Genomic DNA, 25,635 nt, shown 5'->3' with positions numbered 1-25,635 from the left:
TGTAGCTTTCCTGATACTTTTATCATATAAATAACCGTTCTAGGGATGCTACACGGTGGGGATAAAGGAGACCCGTATTAGCTTTATAATTCTACCTGAATGCTGACTACAGTTATGTTAACTGTCTTTTCTTCAGGATACTCTCAACAACCCCCCCCCCACAACTGTCCCCCTGTGCTGGATTGAACCCACAAAAGCAGAGAGGCCCACGGGTGGACTGGGGTCCGGTGATGTCAGCCACATTTGTCATCATATCTTACGGATGTCTGAAGGCCAAGCCTACAGTCTTGTGGATTTGTAGATTTGCTCTTTGCCGACCTTCATGTTTTCCAGCAAAAAATAACAGTTTGTGGTGAAATGACAAGTTTTATTTGCAAAGCCTACCTTTAGTTTGGTTAATTATTAGTCAAGATAATTGAAGATGCTTTTCTGTCACAAAGGTCTTTTGGTCACGTGAACTCACTCTGACATGATTGAGAAAATCTGTAGAACATCGCAATATAGTGTCACGACTTTGGAAGTCAGGTCAGGGCGCGGAAATAGAATTCAGAATTTGCTACAAGAGACATCCAGTCTTCCATGTTTATTTCCCAAAAACAATCCCCTTTCCCAACACTGACCTAACCTGAAGGCTGAACTTGGAGCCCAGACAAATATTTCTTTAAGCAAGTCAAACTTCTGTTAAATCTGGTCAGTTTGGAAGAAAGATGGCACAGTGCATTTTCTAATTAACATCTTGTAACTGTTCCGATCTGAGACCACTGAATTTTGAAAGAGTAGTTCCCCAAGTAATTTACGGATGCGAGAGGATTAAAACCTACACATGGCAGGCATGAGGAACATTGCAGTAAAGGAGAGCACTCATGAGTACTAAGTATATGAATATACTTCTCAATAAGTAAGAATTGCTTATTTATTAAAATGTTTACTGAGTACCTACTATCATGCAAGAATTTTTTTGAGACACTAGGAAAATAGCAGAGAACAAAACAAACCCATCTCCCTTCAAAACTTCACGGAGTTTTCTAGAGGGTGAGAGAGGTCATAAACAAGTAACACACACAGTGTGCTGGTGCTAATTTCTGAGGAGAAAAAAAATATAAATGGAAAAGGGATACAAAGTGTGTGTGTGTGTTGGTGGAGAAGGTGAAATGTTAGCGTGATCCTGACGGGGGGAATTTGGGGAGAGACCTGGTGACGTGAGGGATGTGTTTGGGGGAGACCATTCTAGGTGGAAGGCCTGTGAGCGTAAGGACGCTGAGGTGGGAGCTTGTTGGCGGAGAAGAGGAGAGGCTGGGGCTGAGTGAATGAGAGCAGAAATGGGAGTTATGAGAGAGACGATGGTGGCCCAGGCCACAAAGGATTTTGTAGGTCACAGGGAGGACTTTGGCTTTTGCTCTAAGATGTGAAGCCAGAGGATCAACAAGATGTTTAACAGGGTCGTTCCAACATGGAAGGGAGTTGGGCAGGGCTGGGACTGAGCTGGGTAATGCAAACATGTTAGTCCTGTTTTTATGAACGTGTTTGTGATTTTGTTCATTGTGATGCTTTTGGCACGGATTCTGATTTTAAAAGATCTTGCATTAAACCATGACTTGGCCTGACACGTGAGTTTTTCTGATGTTGCATGTGAGGTAGTGCCTGAATCACCTCGCGCTTGTCAGCAGAAGGCTCATGGGGAGGAGGAGGGAGACCATTCAGAAACCATTGTACCTTCAGGGCAAGAGGGAGTCGTGGCTTCAGCCAAGAGTGGTGAGGAGGGGCCAGATCTTGGATATATTTTACAGGTACATTGGACGCATCATGGGAGAAAAACAAGATGAGTCAAGGATGCCATCCAGTGTTCTGGCTTGGGCAACTGGAAGAATAAAACTGTTCTCAGCTCAGATGGGGAAGAACAGATCTGCAGAAGGGCAGGAGCTCCATCATAGGCATGCCCATCTGGAGATGCCCGTTAGACAGCCCCATGGAGAGGCTAAGTGGACAGTCAGATAGATACATGAGCCGGAATTTTCTGGGAGAGTTCCAGGCAGGAGACGTCAGCTGGGAAGCTGTCTCCCTGGAGGTGATACTGAAGCTGTGAAGTTGAGTGAGATCATGTGCAAGCTAAGTGTAGAAAGTAGGTCCAAGGACTGATCTCTAGAGGACTCCAACTTTTGGAAGTCAGGAAGACCAGGTGTAACCTGCAAAGGAGAATGACCTGGAACAGAGAATGGCAGAAGGGGAACCAGATGAAGGAGGTAAATGGAAAGCCAAAAAAAGAAAGGATTTGAGAACGGATGAGTGACGAGGTGTCTGCGTCCTACCAAGTCAAGTAGGGTGAAGCCCAAATAGGGATGTAGACCCTGGAGCTAGACATCTGGAGTCAAATCCTCATTCTGCCTCTCACTATGAGAGGAAGAAAAGAACTGGAAAGTTCTTTAACCTCTTGGTGTCCATGTGTTCTCAACTCAGAAAGCAATAGTATTTCTCTCAGGGTTGTTGTATTACATGAGTAATTAAGTTGAAAGAGCTTTGGAAGAGTTCCTGGCACATAGTGAGAATGAGATTAGCGTCAGGCACAGATATCTATGATTTTAAAAAATGAGAAAGTGAGAGATGGCATAGTCACCAGGCACTTCAACTTCTCAGGATCTGCAGTAAGACATTCCACAGTTTCTTGGAAAAGCATTGTTACCTAGATGTTAACAGCTGAGAGAAGAACGGGGCAATGGATGGAAGTCAGATGGAGAGAGGTCACCATCACCATTACAGGCAAGAATGGGGGGGTCCCCATCACTGCCTCAGTGTGGTAGGGAGCACGAGGGGAGAACACGCCAGCCCAGGGCTTGGTTTACACCTGGCCTGGGGCAAGTGCTCCGACACGACTTGCAGTTACCACCCATGACTCCTGCTGGTGGAGAGCAGCAGAGCGCCCAGTAAGTTATCTATTGTGTTATTTTAATTGTTATTATCATTAATCTCTAATTCTATGGGGTAACATTTCAAAATCGCTTTCTGGGAAGATATAGTCCTGGGTCTTCAGCATGATTAGTGGTCCCTCCAGGACTAGATTCCCTTCTGGCATCCTAATGTACCTGCCACGGGGGCTGCCATGTTTTCTCACACTTGTTGGCTCCCTGCTTGGAATGACATTCCTTTCCCTTGCCTTCCCACATCTAAGCTTCACTGCATTGGCCCTGTTATCCTTCCAGACTGGATTGAAATGTCTGATGTGATCCTTCCTTTGATACCCTCTCTTGGGTAACATTCAGTACCACCCCCTTAATGCTCTCAAGAAAGTCTCTATATCCCTGTACTGTTGCACATAATCTGGCAATTATCTGCTTACATGGCTGTCTTGCTCACCACACTGTGAGTGCCCTGAGCGTAAGGACTGTGCTGTATTCACCTTTCTGTGCCCAGAAGGCTCAGCCTGGCAATTTGCTAAGTGCTCCATAAATAACTTGTAGAACCAACGGAAGACCTTGGGTGAGCATTTTGTAAATGACAATAACCTACACTTGATCTGAAGTAAAATGAATCTGCCTCAAATCTCCTACCACTTATTATTCTTCTGGTTCCCATCACTTCCAGAAAGTTCTACCCTGGGCTAAATTTGCTTTTTGTGAGAAATTGATGTCAGTGTTTTCACTGCATTTATGAACATGTTATCATCTTTGGGAGAGAGACCAGAAGAGTAAAACCGAAGAAGAGTACAAAGGGATTGAAAAACAGAGTTGACATTTCAATTCACTTTTCTTCTTTTCAATGCCTTTCTGGTTTTATATTTTCAATATTGGTGACGATATGATCCAGACAAGAAGGGCCTAGAAGTTATCGAGGGTTCAAGATTTCTGCCTTCCTGAAAGTCACAGGTTGATTGGAATGAACACCTCCCCTCCTCACTTGGTTGAGATTTTTCAATAGAAATTTCCAGAGTGCACCATTGGGCAAAGTCAGAGCTTGCTGTCCCTGGCTCTTGACCCTGGTGGCCTCAGGTGCCAGTGGGTCCTGGCTCAGGGAAGGTGGCAAGGAGACAAAGATAAGGAGAAAGAGGCATGAGAGAAGCAGGTTGGGAAGCAAAATCTGACTTTTCTGCATCTACAGCTGTGAGGGGCATACACAGCAGGCTGCCCTTTCTATATAACCCTCATCTCTCAAGAAGAAAAGCCTCTGTAAAGATTGAACATGTCAATCAGACTCACATAGAGAACCAAATTGTGGAAGGAAAAAGCATGAAGGGATTTGAGGTGACAGTTGTCCGATTCGCCCAAAGGTCCCGCAGTGTTGGAGGTAAGCACCCTCTTGGAACATGAGTTGGCAGCTATGGCAACAGAGAAAGGGGGAAAACAAATTTGTTTTTTGAAATAGTGAGTTAGGCAAGACAAAGGTAAGAAGTGCATGGTGGAGAGTGCACTGAGCGCGCGGGAAGAGTAGCTTGGAAAGGCAAAAGCAGCCGCGGTAGGGGTAGTAAGAGGCCGAGAAGAACAAAATGGAGAGCAAGGATAAAGACAGGGGTTAAAGTGAGTGGGTTTCTTGGTTTGCAAACTAAATGAAGTCATTATCCTCCATTTCAACCAAAAGGGCAACAGGCATGAACGTCATATCCACCTCACTCCAGGCCCTACGCTAGACGGTTTACTCAGGAAACGGAGTAGTTTGGGTAATGGTCTAGTTTCTGGACGCATGTCATGGACTTTTTCCAAAGAGGAGGAAGAAGGACACTGTGTGGAAGGACAGACGCTTTCTGACCTGGTAAGCAGAGTCAGAGGTGTTCTTTGGGATCTGGGCGAGCAACGTGCCCCGTGTGCATTTCCTGCCAGTGGGTTCCCCTGGGACTTCTCCAGACCCACGCCAGGCCTCCCCAGCGTTTGGTTGTGCACCCGGGTCGCATGACATAGGCTGGACGTGACCCTTACGCAGCATGCAAGTTGGACACGCGGTTTTATCGTGAGTTTCAGCCATTCAGTATCTCCTGGGAATTTTACACAGAAGGAGTCCCAGACTGTATCGAAATGGTTTGTGCCAGACGGATGACCAAAGTTGATGTATTTGTTTAATGACGCTACGTTAAGGTTACCGTGCATTACTTGATAACGAAACAGAAACTAGTTCTCATATTCTCCTTGGAAATACTTACAATCGGTCTTAGGTTTACTGGGAAGTGGATTCAGGTGAGAGCTCGTTAGTCGGCCACGCATCCCAAACCAGAGCAAAATTAATAGAGAACGCGCATATGTCAAATTCCAAAATGTAGCCATAAAAACATCCCGCCAAGTCCCAAGATGTGGCGTCTTATTTTTAAGAATGAATAAAAATAAAAACCAGCTGAAAAATTAAACCAGAGCCCCTTCTAGGTTATTAAGGCATTAGTAATGAATCATGCATTAATTTGGGCCTGGACAATTTGGGCCAAGGCAAGGCTTAAAGTAGAGAAAAAGAAAAGTTGTTCATAATAGATACATTAGCTTAGAATTATCAAAAAAGTCCTCCTCATGTATTAGGTTACACGTCTTCAGAGAAAGACAAGCTTGCATGGCAATTACTGTCCTGCCACCAATGATTTTAACTTTTCTAAGGCCCTGGTTCCTGTTCTAAGAGCAGGAGCACGGATACCTAACTTGAAGTTAAAAGTTGTGTTTTAGCAAAGGCTTAAACATCTCAGAGATCAGATATGGAGCACCTAGTAGAGTGCTGGGGATACAGGAAATGCTCACTGAATATTTCCTTCTCGTTCCTTCTCTGCTGCTCTGGGTGACTTATCTCAGCATCATCTGTGGTCCTCTGCATGGCTAGTCTCCCTCTAGAAATTGTCCAAGGTAAAGAGAATGCAGTATTGAATGTGTTATCTTGACCTCTTTCATGTTGCTTTCGTAGTTGATCTTTTTTTTTTTTTAATGTTTACTTGAGACAGTGAGAGAGAGAGAGAGAGAGCACAAGCTGTGGAGGGGCACAGAGAGAGGGAGACACAGAATCCGAAGCAAGCTCCAGGCTCTGAGCTGTCAGCATGGAGCCCGACATGGGGCTTGAACTCATGGACCACAAGATCATGACCTGAGCTGAAGTCGGATGCTTAACTGATGAGCCACTCAGGTGTCCCAATAATTGATCTACTTATTTCATGTGTTTATCGTCACTTCTCAGTAGGAAAAATCCTTAAGGTATTCAGTGTGTGTGTGTGTGTGTGTGTGTGTGTGTGTGTGTGTGGTCATACAGCTTGTTAGTGTTATAATGAAAATTTGACACAACTTAAATATCAGTGATTAAGAAATATTTGAATAAATAGTGCAGTGCAGCTAATAAAACTGATATTCTAGTACAATATTTACTTTAGACAGATATTTGTGAAATAGAATTGAGTAGTCTACAAAACAGCAGGTGTAGTCTGATTTCATTTGTGCTAACTTTCATATTCACAAGGAATTATAAAAGGCTAACTGGTTATGCTTGGGTGGTAGGTTAACAGATTGGTTTAACGTTCTCATTTGACTATTTTTAACTTTCTACAATATATAGCTCTTACTCTAATAATTAAAAAATAAATGACACTAATAAATGAAGGTCAATGGAAACAAATCATCAAAAATAAAGATGCAGTCAAGATTCTATTCTGAGGAAACTGGTGATCATTATTTAGAAAAAAAATACTGGAAATTACTACAAGCGTCCAACTAAAGAGACCAGAGAAAGAACAAAGTAGACTTTATGAAATCAGAAGGAATCCAAGTAAAAGGAAATCAGTGAGACAGAAAAATCTGTAGACTTGATAAATGTAACAGCTCATCGAAAAAGTTGGTAAATTAGCACCTCTGGCCAACCTTGATGAAGTGAAAGGGAGATGTTTTAAAAACAGGAGGGAGGGGCGCCTGGGTGGCGCAGTCGGTTAAGCGTCCAACTTCAGCCAGGTCACGATCTCGCGGTCCATGAGTTCGAGCCCCGCGTCGGGCTCTGGGCTGATGGCTTGGAGCCTGGAGCCTGTTTCCGATTCTGTGTCTCCCTCTCTCTCTGCCCCTCCCCCATTCATGCTCTGTCTCTCTCTGTCCCAAAAATAAATAAAAAACGTTGAAAAAAAAATTTAAAAAATAAAAACAGGAGGGAAAAATGGATAGAATCACAGGCAGAGAGATTTTAAAGAAGAAAATGTTTTTATCAATACACTGACAAATATGGTAAAGTAGCCAATTACCTAGTAAACTCAAGGGTAAAATAAAAATTTGAATAGGCTGATAACCACATGCTGTAATGAAAAAATTCACTGTCTTCCTCCTAAATAACACAAGATCCAGGTGGTTTTCTTGGGCAAGTTTTAGAACTCATTTAAGAAACAAGTAATTCTTGGACTATATAAAGCCTTATAAAACAGAAAATAATGCAAAACTGATACTAAATCCATCAATAATTTCATATCTCTGATACAAAGCCAGACGGAGATATCACAAAATAGAAAGCTCTAGACCCCAACATCACGTATAAATCTAAACACGGACTACAAACAGCAGAGCATCAAAATACTAATATACCATAGACACAATGGATTTCTTACAAAAACACAAAGACTGTTCAACTTCAGGGATTCTTATTAGTTTGATCCACATCAGTGATGAAGAAAAAAACATGATCATCCCAGTAAATGTAAAACTAGCACTCCCTTAAATTCAACACCCACTATTGGTTTAGAAAAATGACCCAACTCTTCAAGTTAGCGGTAGAATAAAACATACTTAAGTTGATGGAGAGCATGAGAAACATACAGAATAGCGAAACACCGCAATCACTCACCCTCCTCAAAAGTAAGTGAATTGACTATGCAGGGCGGTTAGAACAAAGGCATACTACAAGAACAGTTACAAAAACAAGTTCCTCAATGAAGCAGAGATGGCAAGTGAAATGAGAGAATCTGTACCGTATAAACAAAATTTGTAAAAATATAATGTGGACTATCCACAATCGTTATGAAGAAAATGACAAAATTACATTGAAGGCTCTAACGCCTGGACACACGAAAGTGTTATTCTCGAAAGATATCCATTCTCCCCAAATTATTAATGTAGTGCAATACCAATTTAAGACCCAATAAAATTATTTTTAAATATGCCACATTGAGTCTAGCGTTGATCAGGCAGGAAAACCATCCAGGAGGTACCACAACATGTACTAAATGTATAGTATTCCTGGGAACCAGCCTTAATTAATGGTTAAAATTAAAACGGCACATGAATAGACAAATGGATGAATGGAGTGGCAGAAAAAAAGTCTAGACCTTTGGTTTTGTTTATATTTGAATTTGCTACTAGGTGTTACTTCAAAGGCTAGATCGTAGACACTTGGAGAAAAAAGTAAAGTTGGCTTACCAACTGACAGCATATAGCCAAATTTTAAGTGGATTAATGAAAAAACCTTTAAAAGCACTGTATAACTACTAGACAACAAGATGGAACATTTTTATACTCTTGTGATGCAGAAGGGCTTCTGAATCAGGCATATCAACAGCCATAAATGAAAAGACTAACAGATTTGGCTATGTAAAAATTACAAATATCTGTAACGGTATGAGAAAGTTAAAAAGCCATAGACAGGAAGAAAATGATTGCTATTTTTACACAATAGACCGAGAATCAGTATCTTTAATATACAAAGAGTGCTTTTAGTTCAATAATAAAGAGAGTCCCGCATCAGTGGGCAAATGAGCAAAGGGCAGGAGCAGTTAATTCACAGAAAAAAGAAAAATCATTTGTAAACTTATTTAAATACTCCTTAGAACGAAAAAGTTAAAATAAAACAAAAACACAAGATACCTTGTTTTTGCCTATTATGTTGCAAAATTTGAAAAGATTTTAAATAATGAATAGAGCTAACATGTATCGAGCATTTCTATGTTTCAAAAACTTTAAACCGAATTCATTTACTGCTCATAAAAACTCAGTGGGGTAGGTAGTATCATTCCTATGACGGGTAATAAACCAAGTTAGAGAGATCGGTTAATGTATCTGAGGTCACCCAGGTGACAAGGGACAGACCCATCATTTGAATATTCTGAGCCCAGAGTCTGAGCTCTTTATCACTATATTCACCTTAAAAAAAAAAATAGGTGAATGGTGCAGAAGGAGGAGGGAGATTATAAAACCTCTCCAGCTTCTCCTTAAGAGTCTTTGTAAGAAACCTGGTGACACCACAATGCAACTGATGAGGCAGATACTGTGGGGTTGTGTCTTCTTCCACTTCCACAGGGACAGATGGTTTTGGTCACCTAAAGCACCAGGGTAACTTGGCCTGTTTGCTGAAAAGAAAAGGAGCTTTTATCATCTAAGTAGTGCTGTGGGTAGACTGTGTGATGATTCACTTGGATACATGCAGGATCCGATCTCCTTTGGATATGGTCCAAAATGGATACATGGTCATTGCCAGCTCTCTGCTATGCACTTGGTCACACATACCTGCCCCGAAACCTCATCCCTCACGCTTCTGGGCAGAACGTGGAGCCTTCATAGATGACCAGGTGATGTATCACTTGGCAGGATGTGACTTGAATTCCATGTTAATTTCCCTTCTTAAAGTGCGGGTTCCTTCTTCCCATTGACCTTTACGCTTCTGGGTTGTAGACCGCCAGAGGGAGTCGGCTGTGAGCCACATGTCTGACTGTCTGATGTAGCCCGGCAATGGTTAACAGACGCAAGTACAACTATTTTGGGAGCAGGGTCTCCTCTCTGTCCCTCTGTCTCCATCTTCAAATGTCCACCTGCATCTTCTTTTCCTTTTCCTATCCCTTACTCTCTCTTTAATCCCTTTATTTTGTTCTCTCTCCTTCTTTGGTGACAACCCTGGCCAAAGAAACTGCTGATTCCACCTGGAAGGTACATCCTACTTTTTTTTTTAAAAAAAATGTTTTTATTTATTTATTTTGAGAGAGAAAGGGATAGAAAGTAAGCAGGGCAGGGGCAGAGAGAGAGGATCCCAAGCAGGCTCACACTGTCAGCACAGACCCGGCATGGGTTTGTGATCCCACAAACTGTGAGATAAAGACCTGAGCCGAAATCAAGAGTCAGGTGCTCAACCGACTGAGCCCCCCAGGCACCCCAGGTACATCCTGCTTTTAAGACAAGGTGTTAACAGCTATAGAGAGGCAGTGCTGGTGGAGGCTACTTTGTCAAGAGACGGTTATTTTTGCAAAGATGCTTTGGGCCAGCTGATACTTTGATGATTGTTTGTTGATGTTTAAATCTATCCACCATCTTATTTGGAGTCATTTGAAATACTAGATAGAGTAACTTAAAACAGCAAAACCTAAGATACGGGGGAAATTGTACTGTCATAAAAATATTTATGGGGAAAATGAAACGATACTAGAAAAAGTTCAATTGGAACGAGTGATTTAAAATTATCAGAGAAAATCAATAAGGAGATGTACAATAGTCAAATGATTATATTGTGATTTATGTGTGTTCCTTGTCTATACAGATATGTATATACATATGTATCTATACACATACACACCTGGACTGAATTTCAGCATTATAAATATGCATGGGGTGAGAAGGTATGTTTTATTTCAATTTTTTTTAAAAGTTTTTTATTTTTGAGAGAGAGAGAACAGGGGAGGGGCAGAGAGAGAGCAAGAGAGAGAATCCTAAGCAGGCTCCACACTGTCCGTATGGAACCTGATGCAGGTCTCAAACTCAGTAACCGCGAGACCATGAGCAGAGCCAAAACCAAGAGTCAGATGCTTAACCGACTGGGCCGCCCAGGTGCCCCACTTCTTTTTATTTTTTTAAGCACTGATTCAAAACCAGGAATCAGACACAATCTCAGTTGAGAAGAACAAGTTCCCCAAACTCTTGGGAAAGTTAAGCGCGTCCATCTGGTCCACAGATGATCATTCTTGCAACACCGGTCCTGACATCTAGATATTCTTTTTTGTTTTGTTTGAGGGAAAAGTAATTTCACATAGACAATATATTTTCACTTAAAAAGTGCATTTGAAATTGCATAATTTGTGCTCCAATGGAAACACCTCCTGTTTTGTTTTGTTTTTTTTTTTTTAAAGCATATTCTTAAGGAGATATAACAGAGGTACATTTGAACTGCTTGAAAACACATTACCCATTTCTTTGCTTACGATGCCCTTCAAATACCAACAAGAAGCCATTAAATCCCTGGGATTTAGCCTGAAACTGTAAATTACACAAGGAAATGCAGGTGAGGAAGCATTAAACTATGCATGTTTTGTCAAAATAGGACTTTGAGATTGAGCTGCAACTTTCCTGAATTTTAGCAAGTCCTATTTGCTCCCTTAAATCTCGCTCTCCTCAGTTTTTTATCATGCTCTGAGAAACAGCTTCTCTGTAATCTTCTCAGAGGAAGTGTCTGGTTTGAATGAATTCCTTCATCGTGACTTGAGAAGGAGGGCCCCAGACTTAAAATATTGTACCACGATACAACATACTCCAAACTGGCCCAGAGAAAGTCATTTGAGAATTGCTCTAGCCGGGTTGAGCTGACAACAGAGAAGGCATGCTGGGGGAGGGACAGGACTCCCTGCCTCTGGCTTGACGTTATAATCACGTGTACCTGGGATGCATCCTCCCCACCCTGGAGGGACCAGATTCACCCGGTCTGGAGCGGGGCCCCGGAAATGGGATGATGTAAGCCTCCAAAGTGACACTGATTGGCCGCTGAGTTTGAAACTGTTGCATTAAGCTCTAGTCCATCCATGTTAAATGTCAAAACAAAAACATGGGCAGCAATGGAATTTATCCCACCTGGCAAATAGACGGGATAGACGCCACATTAAGACAATTGTATTAAAGAGAAGAAAAAGCCTGTAAAAGAAAGGTAGAGAGTAGATCATAGGAGAAAAAAGGGGGATGGTTCCAAATTTTCTCTAATAATTATTGACATTTGCATCCTTTCTGATGAATAAATCTTTTCCTAAGCTAGTATTTAGAAATAAAACCTTTGAAATGCCCCCCTCCCCCAAACTATGTTCTTACTAGATTCTGGCTCAAGTGGTTTGCTTTCAACTGTTTCCATGAGGACTGGCCAATGAGGTACTTATATTCCCACTGTGGCTCGCATGTGGAGAGGAAGCAGAAGTGAGACCGAACGGATGGAGAGTGGGCAATGAGGAAAGAGGCTGGGAGGAGACCAGAGGAGGGAGGCGCTGAGCCAGGGTAACAGGGGAACCCCCTCTGCAGGTCCAGAATCACTCCTGCTGATACCCTGAAAGCCTCTTTCTCTGGAACAGGAAGTCTGATCTTGGCTTTTTTCCTGCCTTGAGTACATGTATATTCTCACCTGTTGCTCGTCTTGTACTCCTCCCCTCATCTCCCACCCTTTGTTCCGCTACTGGACTCAACCTGAGCTCACGGTGTACAATGCACGAGGCCCCGCCTCTTTCTGGCTGCCTCAGTCTTCTTGAAAGATCCCTTGCAATATTCTCCTGCTCAAAAGCACTCATTGGCCTCGTCGCAGACTACAGAGGAGGAATCCATTCCCCCAGGCTGACTTCTGTGCCTGCTGTAACCTGGCCCTAAGTCTACTTTCCTGGTCGTGTTCCAGGGCAAGTCCAGAGTATCTATTCTGTGCTTCTCCCACACACGCCCGTTGCTTCTTAGGTTCTTTGTTCCTCTTTGCCATTTGCCTTGCGCCTAGTTCCCCACTTCCTTTCACAGTCTTCCTGGCCGAGACAAACCCAAGCTCCCTCTGAGTGCGTGCCGTTATATGGGTATACGTGTATGAATGCACAAATGTGTGTGTGTAGACATGGGTGTGTACATACACACAAGTGTGACTCAACTCCTGGCTGCCAGTGTCAGTAGTGTGGCATCGCACAGGAGACTTCTCCGTACGCCCCTTTCCTTTTGTAACTGACTCTGACCCCATCATTTTGTTTTATTGTTTTTTATTTATTTTAGAGAGAGAGACAGAGAGGGAGAGAGAGAACGAGTGAGGGAGGGGCAGAGAGAGAGAGGGAGACACAGAATCCGAAGCAGGCTCCAGGCTCTGAGCTGTCAGCACAGAGCCCGATGCCGGGCTCAAACCCACGGACCGCGAGATCATGACCTGAGCCGAAGGCAGATGCGTAACCAACTGAGCCCCCCAGGGCCCCATGGGCCCACCACTTCTTTACAAATCTTTCAGCCTTGGCTCAGCTTGAATGAGAATATCAGAAACTCTGAGAGAGAGATCTTCCAACATGAATCTGGTTGGTAATGCTGAAGACTGAGAGATGAACAAGTCTTTCAATCCAAAAATGATCTGAGAAAACTTGAATAGTAGGTGGGAATCGCATGTGCAAGAGGAGGGAGGGGGTGATGGGGGAAGAAATGGAGAGCTTTGCAATCAGACAACATAGGAACTCTTGATGCCATTAAGTTTCTACTGTATTGGCTGATTTTACGCGCCAACTGGACGGGGCCATAGGGCGCCCTGACATTTGGCCAAATATTATTCCAGGTGTGTCTGTAAAGGTCTTTCTGGCTGAGATTAAGTTTAAATGGTAGACTGAGTAAAGCCCCTCCCCATTTGGTGGTGGGTCTCATCCAATCAGTTGAAGACCAGAATTGAACAGAAAGCTTAAGTGGGAGGGAACCCCACCTTCCCGGGACATCAATCTTTTCTGGACCTCAGACTTGAGCTGAAACCCTGGCTCTTGTGTCTCATGCCTGCTGGCTTTCAGACTGGAACTACACATCATCTGTCCTGGGTCTCCAGCTTGCCAACTTCAGGGCTTGGGGCTTCTCCGCCTCCATAATCATGCGAGTCAACCACTTACAAGTAAGTGGAAGATAGATACATCTTAGAGGTGCTAGTAACTAGTACTAGTATCTTAAGGTACCAGAATAATGACAAGAACAAAACTGCTTTTGTATATGCACTGAAATTCCAATTGGAATACCAGCTCTGTTTCTCCAGAGAACACTGGCTGACGCACATACACATATGGTTTCAGTGCTGTCACGTTTCTAGTAACCGTAAGATTAGGCTGCAGATGGCTATTGTGTCCTCTTCACTCAGTAATGATACCCAACTCTTCCCACCATGCCTCCTGACCCTCTTAAAGATCCCTGGGAAAGACGACGGGCAGACTTTAGAAATTCTAGAGTGGCCTTAGAAGAACAGAATTTCTTTGCCCATATGTTTAATTTCTAAGTTGATGTACACATTGGGAAAGTGGTAATCACAGCATGTGATGTAGATGTTTTTCAGCCTAAAAGCGGATGTTTATTCAATAGCTCTGGGACCAATTATTTGTGCGGCAGATTATAGGGGCCTGGCGAGCTGTGAACACTATATTTCATTCATTCTTGGACTCGTGTTATGATGTCTCTTCTTTCCAATTGAGATTGTCCTTTTGAACTTAATTGCTGCATCTGGTTTCCTCGGACCGATTTGGAACAATTAGGTCGAACACTTAATTCTCACCATGACTGCCAAGCACTGATTAATAAAATATGTTTGGTCCTTGAGTGAAGCTTACAAAAATCCAACTATCTAAAGCTCTATATGGCAGTAACCCTGAGGCAATCTGATGCTTGTAATGAAAGATAGCCTTATGTTTCCTTTCAAAAAATTAGATTATGGAAGTTCTGATTTTGTGCAACTTACATGCCATGGTATAAATTGTGTGTACTAAGTTCTTTGTCCTTATTTCTATTCAGCCTCTGAAGTCTGACATTTTTCTGTCTCTTAATTAATTAATTGATTGATTAATTAATTCCCATGGCCATTAATTAGCAAGTATGCAACCATCATTTCATACCTAGATTTTGTCTTACCTTGACCTCTGGCCTTTTTTCTAACTCTAACATCCTCTGCATAGCATTCGTTAATGTTCTCAACCATTTTGTTATGACATTTTCCTACTAAAAGACTTTCCATGGTCCCTATTCTACAACTCTATCAACCTATGTCATCACCTGTCAAATGCACCCAACTTTATATTTCCAGTGTATAGCTTCTCTCTACTCAGACCAGCCCAGAAGCCTAGGAGTCAGGAGAAGAATGGAGACGGAGACTCTAGGGGACAGAGGTATACATGAAAACAGCACAGATGGTGGAGAAGTTGAGTATAGTTGGAATGTTGAAAGTTGAGTGTAGCTGGGATGTTGAAAGTTGAGTGTAGTTAGAATGTTGAAAGTTGAGTGTAGTTGGAACGTTGAAAGTTGAGTGTAGTTGGAAAGTTGAATGCAAGTGGCGTGGAGGGGATCAGGTTTGGTAGTGACAACAGGTACGGCCAGTGAGGCAGGCAAGAATGAAACCAATACTGGCACGATGGAGTTTTCTGGGCTTCTTATGAATTCGGCATGGAAGAATTCCAACAGGTCCCCGTGTACTTTAGGAAGATGATTCCGCCAGTGTTGCGGACAATGTATTAGAGGCAGAAAGAGTAGTCTGGGGACCTGTGGGGAAAAAAGAAGTGTCCAGCTATGGCCGGCAGTGAGGATGAAGAGATGGAGAACCGGAGCCTTCCCAGGGACAGACGCGATCTTTCAGCTCCAGGCCCGAGCACCGAGCCTGACACTTAGTAGACACTTCATCACACGTATCTGCTGAGCTGAACGGAAACTTCCTATAGCCTCTCCGACTACTCCAGACTTTGTTCTCTCTGTCCTAACTTTCTAGTTTCAGCACATGATGACAAAATACACAGTATTTTGCCCTTTCTTGTTTATTATCGATTCCCAGGTTGGAGGGTGGCATAGTTGGCAAACCAAGGGATCATGGGTTTGGACCAACTCAGTTTCCAATGTTGGAGCTCTACCCTTAAGAGCTTTGTAAACTTTGGCCAAGTTGTTTAACCAGATCCCAGTTTCTTCATTTTGAAATTGGGGATCATGATGCCTACCTCATCGTGTAGCTATAGTGAGGCAAAAAGCCAGGACAAGTACACGGCACAGACTTTGGTACATGGCGCTCCATGATGTTTTTCTTTACCTCTTCTACTGTCTTGCTCTCCCCAGTCAGGTGCCTCTTTTATTCCACAGACAATATTATGAATCTGTTATGTGCATACAATGTGTTTGGTCTGCGAACTGAAAAATAAATGGGATAACTTTCTTGCCTTTCAGGACCCCCTAGTAAATAGTATTCATTTTTCCAGCAAAGTGAGAGACTGGGGAAGGGAGAGATTAATAATCTGGGGCCTGGGATGGGAGCTCTAGGGAAACCTTTCATGGGCTCCTTGAAGTGATAGGGACAATAGTACTTCTTTGTGTCCAGCACAGCATCTAGAAGAATGCTGAGCTCAAGCAAGGGGTTAACCAGTCAGCTCCAGTGGACAGAGTAACACAGTAATCCCAAGGGATTACCTCTTCCTGACCCTCTACCCACCATTCCTCTTTATTTTTTACTTATTTTTAATTTTTTAATGTTTATTTATTTTTGGGAGAGAGAGAGAGAGAAAGAGTGTGTGTGTGTGAGCAGGGGCAGGGGAGGGGCAGAGAGAGAGGGAGAGACACAGAACTCAAAGTGGGCTCCAGGCTCTGTGCTGTCAGCACAGAGCCCGACGCAGGGATCGAACTCATGAACTGTGAGATCATGACCCGAGCTGAAGTCGGACGCTCAACTGACTGAGCCACCCATGCACCCCAACCCGCCATTCCTCTTAAAGTAGATGCTGATCCCTAACCCCCTCCTTACCAGTCCCGATGCTCTGTTTGGCTCTTGCCCCCATAATTTTCTCTGTTGCCCTGCCTTTGCTGGGGGGGTGGGGTGACTGATTTGGCAACAGGTTGTCTTCTTTCAGGCCTTCATTTTTGTCACATTAATAACCACGCTATTCTTCAATCTGCATCGTCGTGAGTGGCTTTGAGCACTGATGGGTTCTTGGTTGTAAGGATGCAAATAAAACAGGCTGAGAGGTTCGCACTCTGGTGTGAAGTCCACATTTCTATTCTGCTTCCTTGATAATGAGCCAGGTTCCTTCAAATCATTTTATACTGACTTAATTAGGAGCCCCTGCCCGTGATGGAGAACATCTCTGCCTTGGAGAAGCAACAACAGTGTCGGGGAGAAATTGTCCCTAATTTGCTCCACAGGCCAGTGGCGAGGAGAGTGTTTTCTGAGCCGCCTGACCTCCGGTCTAAATAACTTTCTACAGGTTGACCCCAGGGCCCATCTCTCTCTCTCTCTCTCTCTAGTCATTTTGTTCTAGGAAAGTGCTGCATCATCAACCCAGGAATGAGATGATTATTATAGATGCCACAGCCCAGGTTTGTGTGCACCTGCTTGCTATCGTACTAAGCACTTCGCGTATAATTTCTGATCTCATCCCCAAGGTAACCGTGATTTTACAGGAGAGGAAACAGGCACAGGGAAGTTAAATCATTTGCTGCAGGTCACATTGCTGGGAAATGGTGGGGCCGGGATTCAAGCCCAGCCACTCTGGGTCTCCAGCCCCCGGCTTTAGCAGTGCCACTGTCTTCTCTTTGCTCTATGCTGTGCACGAATCTGTCCGTTAGACCACCGTGCTTCGGGGAATCTTTTGAAATACTGAAGTTCTAAATTATTATTACAGGAAGTAGTTGGCTTTGCAGCTTGTTTTGAAAGGCAAGTGAAAATAAGAGTTTCTAGACAGGATAGGTTTTTCTCCTACCTTAAAATACCCTAAAGGGCCACATAATAGCAATTCTTGGAAGATTCCAATTCTAGTCAATGCCCCTGTATTATGTATCTGTTCTGTAGTGAGGGAGAGACATGGGGGAAATTCGTATCTGGTAAGCGTGATGCTCAAATGTCTGTAATAATAATTCAACATTAATAAACAAATGCTTCCTCAAAGATCAAATAGCTGCCCTACAAATACTTACATTCTCCTCTGGTTCCCTAGGACACTTCCATCCTTGGCCATTTCTCTCCTACATGTCTCCTTTCCTATCGTCACAACCTACTTGTCCTAAAGGCCGTTCCTGCAAGGCTTTACCGGGCTAGTTAATTTGCTAAGTGATTTTAGGCTAACGTGTTCCTGAATGTGAACACCTCCAAGTGTCCCTATCATTCATACCCTGTATCCCGAGTAATTTGTATTCTACTATGGAAACATACTCTTATTATCCTAAATGAATAATTCTATTGAGGCTGCTGGGCCTGCTATTTGGGAACATTTGGTCTCAATTTAAAGCTCCAAACTAGGTCAGTTTAAATATGGGACTCCCTTAGCATTTACAGACCTAGCAGCCCAGTTATTCTGTCCCTGGGGAGAAGAGTGTGTCCCCCAGCTGGGAGGCGCCCGTCTTGAGACACTAGCGGAATGTGGGCCTCGGGCAGGCATGTCATTAGGACAATTACCCTGCAGTACTGCAAACCCCTCGCTGCGCTCCTGGTGCCCGTGCCTGCGCATCTCTTTTGCGGTCTGGGCCTGGCCCTCTCACTAGGTCACGAAAGGGGTCTCCTTCAACTGAGTCTCTGGCTGCGTCCGTCTGGGAGTCTGGGCCTGTCGAGGACGGTGGGACTCAGAAGGCCATTTTCCTCCCAACCACGGGGGCCTGTTAGTCTGCCTCCCGGGATTCGTGGAGAGACTCAGGCTGAATACAGGGGCGGTGCAGCGAGGGCTCCTATGAGGCGCAGGGCCTGCCTGAGGGTTGGGGGTCTGCACTTGGGTTCTTACCCTAACAGAAAAACGTCTTTTACCCTTGGGAAACTCCTTTAGCTTTTCTCTGTCCAATAACGGACCTCCAAAATTTAGTTGTAGTTCCGAGATTCAGCGCTTCTCGGTGCTCCCTTCATGCTCTGTTTTCAGAGCGCTCCGTGCCGGCCCGTTGGAGCTCACTCCTGTTTCCACCGCTTTTTGTTTTATTTTATTTTATTTTACTTAATTTTTTTAATGTTTTTATTTTGTTTTAGAGAGAGAGAGAGAGAGAGAGAGAGGGCAAGCAGGGTTGGGACAGAGAGAGAAGGAGACACAGAATCCGAAGCAGGCTCCAGGCCCTGAGCTGTCAGCGTGGAGCCCGACCTGGGGCTGGAACCCACGAACCGTGAGATCATGACCTGAGCCGAAGTCAGACACTCAACCGACTGAGCCCCCCAGGCGCCCCTCCACTGCTTTTTAGCCTTGTGCAGCCTTGGGTACGTTTCTCCACATTCCTAAGCCTTGGCTTCTTTATTGGACGAACCGCATAGCAACAGCACCTATTGCACAGAATTCCACAGGGTCGAATGAGTTAGTGTATGTGCCCGGCATGTGGCAGGAGCCCACATGGCAGGAGCTAAGAGCTATTATTCATATCATTGTTACCATCATGATAGGGTGCCGGTCCTGACTGGTTGGCCATGAATGCCCGCCTTGGGAGGCACTGCTGGGGATCTTCAGGAAAGAGGGTTCCCGACACAGTCACTTGGATGGGCCGACGTCCCCCCTCCATGGTATCAGAGTCTGTTCTCTGACTTCCACGGCAAGTAATCAAAACTATTAGGTTTAAATAAATCCAAGAAGCCCATCTGCTTCAGGCAGAAGGTCCCAGCTAGAAAGATGAGCAGTCAATTCAGTCCCAGCATCAAAGCTGGATGGAAGAGTGCTGAAGATGAGTTGAGGGGGATGAAAACCGGTCACCTTGACGCATGATGTCCTGCCAGTGCCCTGCCAGTGTCTGTTATTCCTCTCACCTTCCACGGGGATTCTCTTTACTTTTTTTTGTGTTTATTTATCTTTGAGACAGGACCAGAGCACGAGTGGGGGAGGGGCAGAGAGAGAGGGAGACACAGAATCCACAACAGGCTCCAGAATGGAGCTGTCGGCACCGAGCCCGATGCGGGTTTCAAACCCACGAACTGTGAGATCGTGACCTAAGCCGAAGTCAGATGCGTAACTGACTGAGCCACCCAGGCGCCCTATTTATTTGTTTTTGAGAGAGAGGGAGAGCACAAGCAGAGGAGGGGCAGAGAGAGAGAGAGGGAGACACAGAATCCGAAGCAGGCTCCAGAACTGAGCTGTCAGCACAGAGCCCAACGTGGGGCTCGAACCCACAACCATGAGATAGGACCCGAGTCGAAGTCAGACGCCTAACTGACTGAGCCACCCAGGTGCCACCTTTCCACGGGGATTCTTCTCTTTTCTGCCTAGTTTCATCTAGGCTCTTAGTTAACTCAGCACTGGGTCAGTTACGTCCAGTACGGAGGTGAAGCCTCCATACGTAATCTGCCCTCTGCTGCGGGAGCCCAGCTCGGCTGCTAAACTCTGGTGGCCAGGTTGCAGCCTCCTCACTCTGTACAACTGGAAAAATGAGCAATGACTCGGTGACCTGGAAGAAAGCAGGCATGCTGAATTGACAGTGAAGAGATGTGGCACTAGAAAAAGTCCAAATGCTTCTGAATAAAGTGTTTTGTAAACTAGAATATTCTATAGAAATAAGGTATTACAGTAGGCAATTCTGCCATGTAAGTGTTCTTTGAATCATTTGGGCATCCCAAAACAATGATCATTTTTTAACCGCTGGAAGAAGAGGAGGAATCACTGTATCACTGAAGGGGGGGGGGGGGGGTTAGTGAATGGCAAACCAGTTTGGCTACTCTGTTGTTCCATGCGGCCAAATTGTCGTGTGCTAATTCTCTTAGCCATGTTATTGCCGGGGGCGCAGCCCTATACCTAACCTTGCAAACTGGAGGGAGTTAAGTTAGTCCTTATTCTTGCCTTCCTCTTAATATTACCAGGGATGGAACCCTACTGGAATAAACAAACCTGGAAAATACTTTCCATATGATTGGTAATACCTACACATATAAAATTCCAGGTACCTATCTGTGTAAGGAAAAAAAAAGGTAAGTTTATATATCTTAAAAAAAATCAAATTAAAGGGGTGCCAGGGTGGCTCAGTCGGTTGATCATACGACTCTTGATTTTTTTTTTTTTAATTTTTTTTTTTTCAACGTTTATTTATTTTTGGGACAGAGAGAGACAGAGCATGAACGGGGGAGGGGCAGAGAGAGAGGGAGACACAGAATCGGAAGCAGGCTTCAGGCTCTGAGCCATCAGCCCAGAGCCCGACGCGGGGCTCGAACCCACGGACCGCGAGATCGTGACCTGGCTGAAGTCGGACGCCCAACCGACTGCGCCACCCAGGCGCCCCATGACTCTTGATTTTAACGCAGGTCATGATCTCATGGTTCGTGAGTTCAAGCCCCATGTCGGGCTCTGCGCTGGTGGTGGGGAGGCTTGTTGAGATTTTCTCTCTCTCTCTCTCTCTCTCAATCCCTCTCTGCCCTGCCCCCCTCCCCCAAAATAGATAGATAAACTTAAAAAAAATCAAATTAGCAAACTCAAGATACCAGCATGTTTTCGTCAAGGCAACCATTTTTATAAAGGGAGATCTCTAAATTTTCGGTTTGGGTGAATCAAAAATACTCCACACAAAACCTTAATTTGTTAAATTAACACTTCTACATAGTTCTTAAAGCTGAGGTCCTCGTTGGACTGGGGTGGATGGGCTAAACTGATTAAATGAGCTCTCCTGATCCCATCAGCAGGACATTTTACAGCCGCCTGGACCCTACAGTGACGCTTCTCCTTCTCCGGATGCTTTCCGGGGGGGTGGGGACTGTTAGAACTGCACTTTAGAGGAGCCTGGTTACTGTTTCCATGAGTAAGATCAAATGGTGTTTACCCTCCGTCAATCAATACCGTCTTGTTTGAACGGATTGAGTCACTTAGAGACACATAAGGTAATGAAAACGATTGTGCAATGGTACCCAGCGTCCTACCCCGCTCGCCGAGGGATGACAGTATTTTAAGAGCCGGTTCCCGAAACCGACGTGTCACATCGACTGGCCGTGTGGTGAAATGAACACCCGCTTGGGACCGGATGCCCTGTGGGTTCTCTGCCAAGGGCCCTGGGCTTTTAGCTGAGCGCTTCCTTGAGCAACCTTCCCTAAAACAAAAGGATACTCTGCTCTGTTGCCGTTGCTGCTGTCTGTGTAGAATAAAAGAAAGTCAGAGGGGTTTTTGTTTTTTGTTTTTGTCTTTTTTTCCGAATAGATAGAATATGGTTACCATTGGTGGCTGATCAGAACTTTATCGTTTGTGTACAGTTTTCGATCGAAAGCGTATCAGTACAGTCTAAACAAAGAGCAGCTAAGTGGGGCGAGTTTCAGGAAATTTTGCTGGAGGTTGTTACAAACAGAGACATGGGAAGAGGACCGCGTTTTGCTGAATTCCTACCGTGTGCCCCAGATGGCGCCTGAACCGTTTGGCTATGTCGTCTTGTTAAACCCTCGCGAAATTCTGCGGGGTGGGTCCTACTCTCCTTGCACACTTGAGGACTCTGAGCCCAGGGAAGTTAAGTAGTGGGCCCGAGGCCACACAGCGAGGGGAGCTTGGGAACAGGCCTTCCGAGCGAGCTCTGTCAGAGGAAGAGTCTGGTGTTCTTTCTGTAACTAATTTGGAAAGTCTCGAAGAGAGGCATGGTCTCGTTTGTTGGGAGATTGCTAGGCTCTCAGGTCCCTCGGATGGTTTCAGCTGGTTCCGGGTTTAGGGGCTGCAAAAATGTTTGTTCTTTCTCAATCTGTGTTCTCAAGAATGCCATTTCTGAGACATGTCAGTAGATGTTCCCGAGTGATGTTCTGTTATAGATGAAGCTCAGGAAGCAAATACCACCCACCCCTAGATGCTCACCAGAAACGGATACGTTGACACGCGCAGTAAATGCCTAGCCCCCCGGCAAGTACAATTACAATGGTTTACTAACTGGGTGATGTCGAGCCTGGTAGGTAACTAATCTGTGCTCAATTTTCTCATTAGTAAAATGTTATAATAGTGTCTTACCTTCCATGGCTGTTCTGAAAATAATGTAGATAAACAGGAGTGGACTGGGCGATATGGTGCTTAACAAACGTCTGCGATTATTATTACTGCAAACATTCATGTGATAACATTCACCTGCTTTAACCTAACCACCTTTCCTCAACTTGACATTGGGGTTACTTCTGGGGGGGGCACATTTATTAACATCCACTGAATACAGCGTAGGACATGTTGTATTTGAGACAACACAGAGTCAACTTGGGATTAGCCCACTGAAAAATAGTAACTAAATATTCAATAATAATAACAACAAACAACAACAACAACAACTATTCAGTGTTTCCCTATCCAACATGTCAGTTCATATTTGCCCACTGTTTTTCTTTCTTTTCCTTTCTTTTTGACAATTCTCTTTCCCCTTCCCTTACACCTGATAAATAGTAAGTTGGATCAGTAAAATGTGAGAATGGTCTCAAATGGGCAGTATTAACATGATTCTGGAAAAGATGGCCCTGAAAAGTCATCTAGTCACTCATGTCTATTAGCCCCTATTTGGCAGGGGAAGGCCTCAGCTCCCCCAACAAGTAAGCCCTCTCGTTATCTCCAGATCTACATTCCTACTGTTTATACCTCAGCACATATTACCAAGGATGCTTCAGACCAGACCAACACATCTTTGGAGCTTCGAAATCATAACGAAAGCTGAGTCCGTCAATGTGTGTTTTGCGAAACACTAATCGGGCACCATGCACAAAAATGTTCTGTTCCTCGCCTCCTGGGAGATACCCAATGCACATCTGACAAGTCCTACTGCAAATACACCTGTTTAACTTGGAGCCCCATTTCTCCTTCGCATTTATTTTAACCATCATGGCACAAGAGTAATTCCATCAGAGTTTGAGAGATTTCTGGTAGGAATGGATATTCCTGGTAAGTGCTCTGACTGCCATCTTTCTTTAGAGAAAATCGCATCATACTTTGGTTATGAATCATCTTTTTGGGGTGAACAGAATGATCATGTGAAAATATATCTGCTGCGGCACTTGCCCAAACCATCCCCAAAGGAAAAGCTCTAATAATCGGCTATCCCCAAAGCTGAGGTTTAACACACTCAAAGCCAATCATTTTCCATGACTGTTTTTGTTTTGTTTTTTGTTTTTTCTGTTTTGCTAGAATGAAAAGCAAATAGCTTAGGCTGTTGGTGAGAGGTAGGATCCTGGCAAAAGACACAGAGAGAATTGACCAAGGTGATTTTGTGTGGGTTTCTTTTCTGTGGGGTTTCGCGTTTTAGATTTTGGTTTTCGGTGGTTGTGAAGGTTAAGAGAGAGGGAAGGAGAGACTTGAACATACAAAATCTCAAGTATAGTAGGAATTGTGACCTACACAGAGAACTCAGAATCTGCTGGTGATATTAATGCTATTTCTCCTGTAATTACATTTTTTTTAATGTTTCCGGGGTTCCTAGGATCAGGACAGCCAACCACAGTTCTCCCAGCTGTCTGGCTACTGCTAAATATACTTCTCCGACACATCAGCCCTGCACTTGAACCTAAAGCGGTAAATCTACTTTGCAGCTTCAGAATTTGATTAAACCAAGTAGTGGAAGATGGCTGCCATTTCATTCTGAGATCATATGATGGTCCCAATCTGTTCTTTGGTTTTCGGGTTGCTCCATTTGTATGAAAACAGCCAGAAGGCACCCTGAATTAGGCTCTAGGGTCGAAGAGGGCAGAAGCTGTTCTCACTGCATTCCCACGGAGCCACCCTGCACAGTTTCCCAGAGCCGAAGCAGAAAAAGCAAAACACATGCACCGTACCTGAGCGATTTCAGAGATCCCCACCCGGAAAAGGTTTCCTTGATTATGGCGAGTTCAACGTGTCACTCTGGTTATGCCCTAATCATCATATCAAACTCCAAAGGTTCAGTGGCTTTAGGTTTGGTTTACAATTGCTGGGAGTTAAACTTTAACCCGCCCTGTCCCTTGCATCCATGCAGCCCTTTGACCGGATAATTGGGTCACCGCAGCCCAGCAGAGTCGACAACACGACCGTGAGCATTTGTTCACAGCATCAAGATACGTTTTGCGCGAAACACCAGTGGCGTGAATATGATTTTGAGGCCGTTTTCGTGAGTTGCGTATTGAAAAGAGTGGAAATCTCTGCAGTGTGCATAATGGGGCTTTTATTTACGTTAGCTCCCTTGTTTTCTGTTGCATCAAAATGACATTAAGTCTAAGGTACATTTGGGAGAAACTTTTTTTTTTTTTTTTTTTTTTACATTTTTTATACCACTGTGGTACACGAAGTAAAGTGTGGCGTTTCGGGTCAAGCATGTAGATACATGTTGGCTTACAAGGAGAATCTACACAAAGCGTTTGTACAACCAAGCAAGTAGGGTCCGATGGGTTGGGGAAACACACTTCTTTTTACAATAGCTGCTCATCTCCACCTTAAGAGGGCACGGTTACTGTGGACGCACAGCGATGAGCTGTGTACTGGGTCCTCTGGGATCTGAAGCTGTTATTCATGGCTTGAAATCTCAGTGGTAACTGCATTTCTTTTCTGAAGAAATTTTTTTATTAAAAAAAGTTGTTTAATGTTTCTTTCTCTTTGAGAGAAGGTCAAAACATGAGCGGAGAGGGGCAGAGAGAGAGAGAGAGAGAGAGAGGGAGACACAGAATCCGAAGCAGGCTCCAGGCTCCCAGCTGCCAGCGTGGAGGCGGATGCGGGGCTCGAACCGATGAACCGTGGCATCGTGACCTAAGCCGAAGTCAGATGCTTAATCAACTGAGCCACCCGGGTGCCCCAAGCATCTAACTCTTGATTTTGGCTCAGGTCATGATCTCACGGTGCAGGAGTTCGAGCCCCATATCAGACTCTGCGCTGACAGAACAGAGCCTGCTTGGGATTCTCTCTCTCTCTCT

General features: G+C 44.3%; 1 protein-coding gene across 3 annotated transcripts in view; it reads right to left on the bottom strand.

Annotated features, from left to right (window-relative positions):
- Positions 1 to 24,636, bottom strand: part of A1CF (APOBEC1 complementation factor) — a 75,008-nt gene extending 50,372 nt beyond the window's left edge. For 2 of the 3 annotated variants that reach the window (XM_086679496.1, XM_086679497.1), the window contains exon 1: positions 24,529 to 24,636. The gene's annotated coding sequence lies outside the window, so the exon portion shown is untranslated. The remainder of the gene's footprint in view (positions 1 to 24,528) is intronic. The other variant, XM_086679498.1, reaches the window with a different exon arrangement.
- Between the last annotated feature and the right edge of the window lie 999 nt (positions 24,637 to 25,635).

Source organism: Puma concolor, chromosome D2, assembly GCF_028749965.1.
Source record: "Puma concolor isolate L17-30 chromosome D2, mPumCon1.1.hap2, whole genome shotgun sequence".
NCBI lineage: Eukaryota > Metazoa > Chordata > Mammalia > Carnivora > Felidae > Puma > Puma concolor.
This window is presented reverse-complemented; position numbering and strand designations above follow the sequence as displayed.